This window comes from Chlorocebus sabaeus, chromosome 6, assembly GCF_047675955.1.
Source record: "Chlorocebus sabaeus isolate Y175 chromosome 6, mChlSab1.0.hap1, whole genome shotgun sequence".
Lineage (NCBI taxonomy): Eukaryota > Metazoa > Chordata > Mammalia > Primates > Cercopithecidae > Chlorocebus > Chlorocebus sabaeus.
This window is the reverse complement of record NC_132909.1, coordinates 11,709,702-11,718,005: the sequence shown is the minus strand read 5'-3', so window position 1 is coordinate 11,718,005 and position 8,304 is coordinate 11,709,702. Positions and strand designations below refer to the sequence as shown.

At 42.0% G+C, this 8,304-nt stretch overlaps 1 pseudogene; it reads right to left on the bottom strand.

Annotated features, from left to right (window-relative positions):
• Nucleotides 1-1,045: 1,045 nt before the first annotated feature.
• On the bottom strand, nt 1,046-2,281 carry LOC103234901 (putative elongation factor 1-alpha-like 3; annotated as a pseudogene).
• Between the last annotated feature and the right edge of the window lie 6,023 nt (nt 2,282-8,304).

Sequence of the window (8,304 nt, the reverse complement as noted above, 5' to 3'; positions counted from 1 at the left end):
GAAAACAAAAATAAAATTAGTTGGGCATGGTGGCGCATGCCTGCATTCCCAGCTACTCGGAAGGCTGAGGTGGGAGGATCACTTCAGCCCAGGAGTTCGGGGCCGCGGTGAGCTGTGATGGCACCACTGTAATCCAGCCTGGGTGACTGAGTGAGATGCTGTGGAAAGGAAAGAAGAAGGAAGGAAGGAGAGGAAGAGAATAAGAAAGAAAGAGCAAAATATACACATCTTGTTCCATGAACTACTGACAATTTAGGTCATAGGCAATCATCCTTAGTCTAAATTTTCTTGAAGGAAGAAATAACTTTCTGGCACTAAGTTTCAACATAATTTAGGTACTGGACAATTTTTGCTGATTTAATGAAAATTATCAATCCTCCTCCCAGAAAATTGTTCTTAAATGGATGTATAGGTAGATATATAGGTAGGTAGGTAGGTAGGTAGGTAGATAGATAGATGTCTATCTTAAATAGATGTGTAGGTAAGATGTATAGGTAGGTAGGTAGATAGATAGATAGATAGATAGATAGATGATGGATGGATGGGTGGTTGGATGATAGATAGATGTTAGATTGATAGACGACAGACAGACTGCATGCAATTTCCTTTTTTAGACACTAATTTTACTTTTTTAAAATGTTAAAAATTTACTTTTAATTTTTTCATAAGTTATTGGGGTACAGATGGTATTTGGTTACATGAGTAAGTTCTTTAGTGGCGATTTGTGAGATTTTCTTGCACCCATCACCCGAGCAGTATACACTGCACCCTATTTGTAGTCTTTTATCCCTCACCCCCTCCCAACCTTCCCCCTAAGTTCCCAACGTCCATTGTATCATTCTTATGCCTTTGCATCCTCATAGCTTAGCTCCCACATATTGGTGAGAAGATATGATGTTTGGTTTTCCATTCCTGAGTTACTTCACTTAGAATAGTTTTCTCCAATCTCATCTAGGTTGTTGCAAATGCTGTTAAATCATTACTTTTTTTATGGCTGAGCAGTATTCCATTGTATATATATACATGCCATAGTTTCTTTTTTTTCTCAGTAAACTTTTTAAATGGGTCTCAAAATTCTGTGATAGATTTTTGGTCAAGCTGTTTCCATTAAAAAGTACTGATTTAGAAAACTAATAACTTAAAACTGCCACACGCAAAAAAGAAAACCAAAGTGGTCCACAAAACATTCTCCTTTCCTTCTGAAGGTTTTGTGATGCATTATTATCCCTAACTAGTCTTTTATTACTAAAGTTAAATGGCCAATTGAAACAAACAGTTCTCAGACTGTTCTTCCACCACTGATTAAGACCAGGGTGGCAGGTATTAGGGATAATATTCATTTACCCTTCTGAGCTTTCTGGGCAGACTTGGTGAGCTTGCCAGCTCCAGCAGCCTTCTTGTCCACTGCTTTGATGACACCCATGGCAACTGTCTGTCTCATATCATGAACAGCAAAGCGACCAAGAAGTGGATAGTCCTTGAAGCTCTCAACACACATGGGTTTGCCAGGAACCACAGCAACGATGGCAGCATCACCAGACTTAAAGAATTTAGGGCCATCTTCCAGCTTTTTACCAGAATGGTGATCAATCTTTTCCTTCAGCTCAGCAAACTTGCATGCAGTATGAGCCATGTGGCAATCCAGTACGGGGGCATAGCCAGTGCTGATTTGGCCTGGATGGTTCAGGATAATCACCTGAGTGGTGAAGCCAGCTGCTTCTATTGGTGGGTCATTTTTGCTGTCACCAGCAACGTTGCCAAGATGAACATCCTTGACAGATGCATTCTTGACATTGAAGCCCACATTGTCCCTAGGAAGAACTTCACTCAAAGCTTCGTGGTGCATTTCGACAGATTTTACTTCAGCTGTAACATTGACTGGAGCAAAGGTGACCACCATACCAGGTTTCAGAACACCAGTCTTCACTCAGCCAACAGGAACAGTACCAGTACCACCAATTTTGTAGACATCCTGGAGAGGCAGGTGCAAGGGCTTGTCAGTTGGATGAGTTGGTGTCAGCTGGGTGCAGTCCAGAGCCTCAAGCGGCGTGGTTCCACTGGCATTGCCATCCTTACAGGTGAGTTTCCATCCCTTGAACCAAGGCATGTTAGCACTTGGCTGCAGCATGCTGTCGCCATTCCAACCAGAAATTGGCACAAATGCTACTGTGATGGGGTTGTAGCCAATTTTCTTAATATAAGTGCTGACTTCCTTAACAATTTCCTCATATTTCTTCTGGGTGTAGGGTAGCTAGGTAGAATCCATTTTGTTAACACCAACAGTTAGTTGTTTCACGCCCAGTGTGTAAGCCAGAAGGGCATGCTCTCAGGTCTGCCTATTCTTGGAGATACCAGCTTCAAATTCACCAACACCAACAGCAACAATCAGGACAGCACGGTCAGCCTGAGATGTCCCCGTAATCACGTTTTTGGTGAAGTCTCTGTGTCCTGAGACATCAATGTCCAATGACGACAATGTTGATACGAGTCTTTTCCTTTCCCATTTTGGCTTTTAGGGGTGTTCTGGTGGCAAACCCATTGCAAAAAAGTACCACAGTTTCTTTATCCACTCGTTGACTGATGGTTATTTGGGTTGGTTCCACGATTTTGCAATTGCGATTGTGCTGCTATAAACATGCATGTGTGAGTATCTTTTTCGTATAATGACTTCTTTTCCTCTGGGTAGATACCCAGTAGTGGGATTGCTGGGTCAAATGGTAGTTCTACTTTTAGTTCTTTAAGGAATCTCCACACTGTTTTTCATAGTGGCTGTACTAGTTTACATTCTCACCAGCAGTGTAGAAGTGTTCTCTGATCACTGCATCCATGCCAACATCTACTGTTCTTTGATTTTTTGATTATGGCCATTCTTGCAGGAGTAAGGTGGTATCGCATTGTGGTTTTGATTTGCATTTCCCTGATCATAGTGATGTTGAGCATTGTTTCTTATGTTTGTTGGCCATTTGCATATCTTCTTTGGAGAATTTTCTTTTCATGTCCTTAGCCCACTTTTTGATGGGATCATTTACTGATTTGTTTGAAATCCACAATCCCCATCAAAATACCACCATCATTCTTCACAGACTTAGAGAAAACAATTCTAAATTTCATATAGAACCCACATAGCCAAAGCAAGACTAAGCAAAAAGAACAAATCTGGAGGCATCACACTACCTGATTTCAAACTATACTATAAGGCCATAGTCACCAAAACACCATAGTTCTGATATAAAAATAGGCACACAGACCAATGAAACAGAATAGAGAACCCAGAAATAAACCCAAATGCTTACAGCCAACTAATCTTCGACGATGCAAACCCAACCATAAAGTGGGGAAAGGATACTCTTTTCATCAAATGATGCTGGGATAATTGGCTAGCCACATGTGGGAGAATGAAACAGGATCCTCCTCTCTCACCTTATACAAAAATCAACTCAAGATGGATTAGGGACTTCCATCCTGAAACTGTAAAATTCTAGAAGATAACGTTGGAAAAACCCTTCTAAACCTTGACTTAGGCAAGGATTTCATGACCAGGAACCCAAAAGCAAATTCAGTAAAAACAAAGATAAATAATTGTTACTTAATTAAACTAAGGAGCTTTTTTTTTTTTTTTTTTGAGACGGAGTCTTGGTCTGTTGCCCGCGCTGGAGTGCAGTGGCCGGATCTCAGCTCACTGCAAACTCCGCCTCCCGGGTTCTCGCCATTCTCCTGCCTCAGCCTCCCGAGTAGCTGGGACTACAGGCGCCCGCCACCTCGCCCGGCTAGTTTTTTGTATTTTTTAGTAGAGACGGGGTTTCACTGTGTTAGCCAGGATGGTCTCGATCTCCTGACCTCGTGATCCACCCGTCTCGGCCTCCCAAAGTGCTGGGATTACAGGCTTGAGCCACCACGCCCGGCCACTAAGGAGCTTTTGCATGGCAAAAGGAACAGTCAGCAGAGTAAACAGACAACCCACAGAACGGAGAAAATCTTCACAATCTATACATCTGACAAAGGACTACTATCCAGAATCTACAATGAACTTTTTTAACTTTTATTTTAAGTTCAGGGGTACATTTGCAGGTTTGTTATATAGGTAAATTTGTGTCACAGTGGTTTGTTGTACAGATTATTTCATCACCCAGGTATTAAACCTAGTACCCATTAATTATTTTTCTTGATCCTTTCCCTCTTCTCATCCTCCACTCTCTGAAAGGCCCCAGTGTGTGTTGTTCCACTCTATGTGTCCATATTTTCTCATCATTTAGCTACCACTTATAAGTACAAACATGTGATATTTGGTTTTCAGTTCCTATGTTTGCTAAGGATAATGGCCTCCACCTCCATTTATGTTCCTGCAAAGGACATGATCTTATTCTTTTTTTATGACTCCATGGTATTCCGTGATGTATATGTATCACATTTTCTTTATCCAGTCTACCATTGATGGGCATTTAGGTTGACTCCATGTCTTTGCTATCATGAATAGTACTGCAGTGAATATACACGTGCATGTGTCTTTATGATAGAATGATTTATATTCTTCTGGGTATATACCCAGTAATAGAATTACTGGGACAAATGGTCTTTCTGTTTTTAGGTCTTTGAGGAATCACCACACTGTTTTCCATATGGTTGAACTAATTTATACTCCCACTACAGTGTATAAGTGTTCCTTTTTCTCCACAACTTTGCCAAGTATCTGTTCTTATTATGTTTTAAACTTTTTAATAATAATTATTTGGACTGGTGCAAGATGGTATCTCACTGTGGTTTTGACTTGCATTTCTCTAATGATCAGTGATATTGAGCTTTTTTGATATGCTTGTTGGCTGCATGTATGTCTTCTTGAAAAGTGTGTGTTCATGTCCTTGGCCCACTTTTTAATGGGGTTGTTTGTTCTTTTTCTTGTAAACTTAAGTTCCTTATAGATGCTGTGTATTACACCTCTGTGAGATGCATAGTTGGCAAAAATTTTCTCCCATTCTGTAGGTTGTCTGTTTACTCTGTTGATAGTTTCTTTTGCTGTGCAGCTTTTCAGTTTAATTAGACCCCATTTGTCAATTTTTGCTTTTGTCATGATTGCTTTTGGCATCTTGGCTATGAAATCTGTACTTGTTCCTGTGTCCAGAATGGTATCACCTAGGTTATCTTCCAGGGTTTTTTTATAATTTTTGGTTTTACATTTAAGTCTTTAATCCATCTTGAGTTGATTGTTGTATATGATGTAAGGGAAGAGTCCAGTTTCAATCTTCTGCATATGGATAGCCAGTTATCCCAGCACCACTTCTGAATAGGGAGTCCTTTCCCCATTGCTTGTTTTTATCAGCTTTGTCTCAGATCACATAGTTGTAGGCATGCAGCCTTATTTCTGGGCTCTCTATTCTGTTGCGTTGGTCTATGTGTCTGTTTTTGTAGCAGTACCCTGCTGCCTTGGTTACTGTAGCCCTATAGTATAGTTTGAAGTCAGGTGGGATGTTGCCTCCGGCTTTGTTCTTTTTGATTGGGATTGCCTTGGCTATTCGGGCTTTTTTTGGTTTCATGTCAATTTTAAAATAGTTTTTTCTAGTTATGTGAAGAATGTTATTGGTAGTTTAATAGGAATAGTGTTGAATCTATAAATTGCTTTTGATAGCAGCGGCCGGCCGTCTGTGGCTGCAGCAGGGAGGTGCACTGCAGTGGTGGCAGGAGTGACTGCGGGAGCAACAGTGGTGCTGGTGGAACTCCTGTGCCCTGCATCCCCTGTGCCCTGTGTTCCCGAGGCAGCTGACTGCGCCACTCCCACCCTTGCACGGCCTAACAGGACCCACTCCCAGGCCTGGCGCCTCCACTGCAGCCTCAACCTTGCTCCCCGCTGCGTCCCAGGAGCCCACTGCCCTGGGCACCACCACAATGGGGCCGGGCTGAGTCACCCTCCAGCAGGGGAGCAGCCTGGTTGGGCACAGAGGGGCAGGCAGAGAGGAGCCCTGAGGTGGAGCTGTGTACACGGTGGTGCCACACTTCACAGAGCCAGCTGAAACCAGGAGGAGGCAGGTGCCCCACCCTTCTGGATGTGGCTACAGCTGCCCGAGTCAGGGCTGCAGTTTCCCAAGTCACGGCTGCAGACCGGGGCCTCCCTGTGTTCTTGGGGGCTGGGAGCAGGCAGGAGCCCCACCCTCCCAAGCACAGGGAGGACCTAGGCATCTCGGCACTTTGAAGGCCCCCTTTCCATTTGCTGAGGAGTGTTTCGTTCCCATTATGTGGTCGATTTTTCAATGTGTGCCATGTGGTGGTGAGAAGAATGTATATTCTGTTGCTTTTGTGTGGAGGGTTCTATAGAAGTCTGTCAGGCCCATTTGATCCAGTGCTGAGTTCAGGTCCTGAATATCTTTGTTAATTTTCTGACCCGATGATCTGTCTAATACTGTCAGTGAGGTATTGAAGTTTCCCACTATTCTTGTATGGATGTCTAAATCTCTTTGAAGGTCTCTATGAGCTTGCTCTGGGAATCTGGGTGCTCTTGTGTTGGGTGCATATGTATTTAGGATAGTTAGGCCTTGTTGAATTGAACCCTTTGCTATTACGTAATACCCTTCTTTGTATTTTTTTTTTTTTTTTTAATCTTCATTGGTTTAAAGTCTTTGTCTGAAATTAGGATTGCAACTCCTGCTTTTTTCTGTTTTCCATGTGCTTGGTAGATTTTCCTCCATCCCTTTATTTTGAGCCTATGGGTGTCATTGCATGTGAGATGGACTGCAAGAGTGGGCCACTCCATATCTATTTAACTCCTCACTTCCCCAGGAGCTGCTCAGGGCCAGGATCAAGTCCTCATGCTCAGCAACCCTGTGCAGGGCTTCCAGCTTCCTCCCCTTCCAGCTGAGGGCCTGCCTCCCTCACTCCACTCTCAATGCCTTCCTTTCAAAGATCTGCTTGCTGTATGCTGGGCTTCTTGATGGTCAGTCTCTAGGTGGGAGAAGCTCTTCCTGGCTGCATCTGGTTGGCTATCTCAGCTCCTCTCGCCAATCAGAACCAATTTTTTAAAAAAACTAAATCATTCAAATTGAATTCTGAGATTTTAAGTCTGAATTTAAGAAAGAACCTCTATACACTTGTAAGAAATATATGTTACATATGAGGTTCCAGAAATGTTAAAAATTAATATGTAGAAAAGATACATCATGCAAACACTAGCAAAAGAAAATTACTGTAGTGTAAGTGAATAGCAAGGTAGGCTTTAATACAAAAGATAAAGCTAGAGATAAAGCAGGACAAGGAATAATGACACAGGGGTCAATCCAAAAGCAACGTATAATAATTATAAATCTGAATATTCCTAATTACTTAGCTTCAAAAAAGTAACTAAAATAAAAGTGGAAATAAGCAACTTCACAACTATGGTGAAAGACGTTAATACACTTTTTGGGATAGCTTATATAATAAGGAGAACAAAAAATCAGAATGGGCTAAAAATTTGAACAACGCAACTAACACACATAACCAAACATATGTGTATATGTCTATATGTATTTATATGTGTGTATATATTTATATGTGTATGCATATATATGTATATATAGTATGAGATACACACACTATGTGTGTGTATATATATGTATGTACACACACACACACACACACACACACACACATATATATTTTTTGGGATGGAATTTCATTCTTGTCGCCCAGGCTGGAGTGCAGTGGCATGATCTCAGCTCACTGTAACCTCCACCACCTGGGTTTAAATGATTCTCCTGCCTCAGCCTCCTGAGTAGCTGGGACTACAGGTGTGCACCACTATGCTGGGTCAATTTTTGTATTTTCAGGAGACACTTGGTTTCACCATGTTGGCCAGGCTGGTCTTGAACTGACCTTAGGTGATCCACCCACCTCAGCCTCCCGAAGTGCTGGAATTACAAGCATGAGCCCCCATGCCCAGCCTATATATATATATATCTCAAAATGGTAGAACGTACATGATTTTCAAGTCTACGGAGAAGATCTACGCTAAATTGATCATATGTTGGCTCATAAGGAACATCTCAACTTCCAGAGGATGAACATTATTAAAAATAGGTTTTTGAGCTGGGCACAGTGGCACCTGCCTGTAATGCCAGACACTTAGGAGGCTAAGGTGGGAGGATCACTTGAGCCAAAGAGTTCAAGTCTAACCTAGACAACATAGTGAGACCTCATCTCTAAAGAAAATGTTCTCTGGGACTCCCAGTTTCTAGTCAAGCATGTAAGAGGCTTGGAACTCCTCACCACCATCTTAACAGAAAGTAAATACTGAACAAAGTAAAAAATTAACAACTCTTAGATAAGTGGGATCACAGAGCA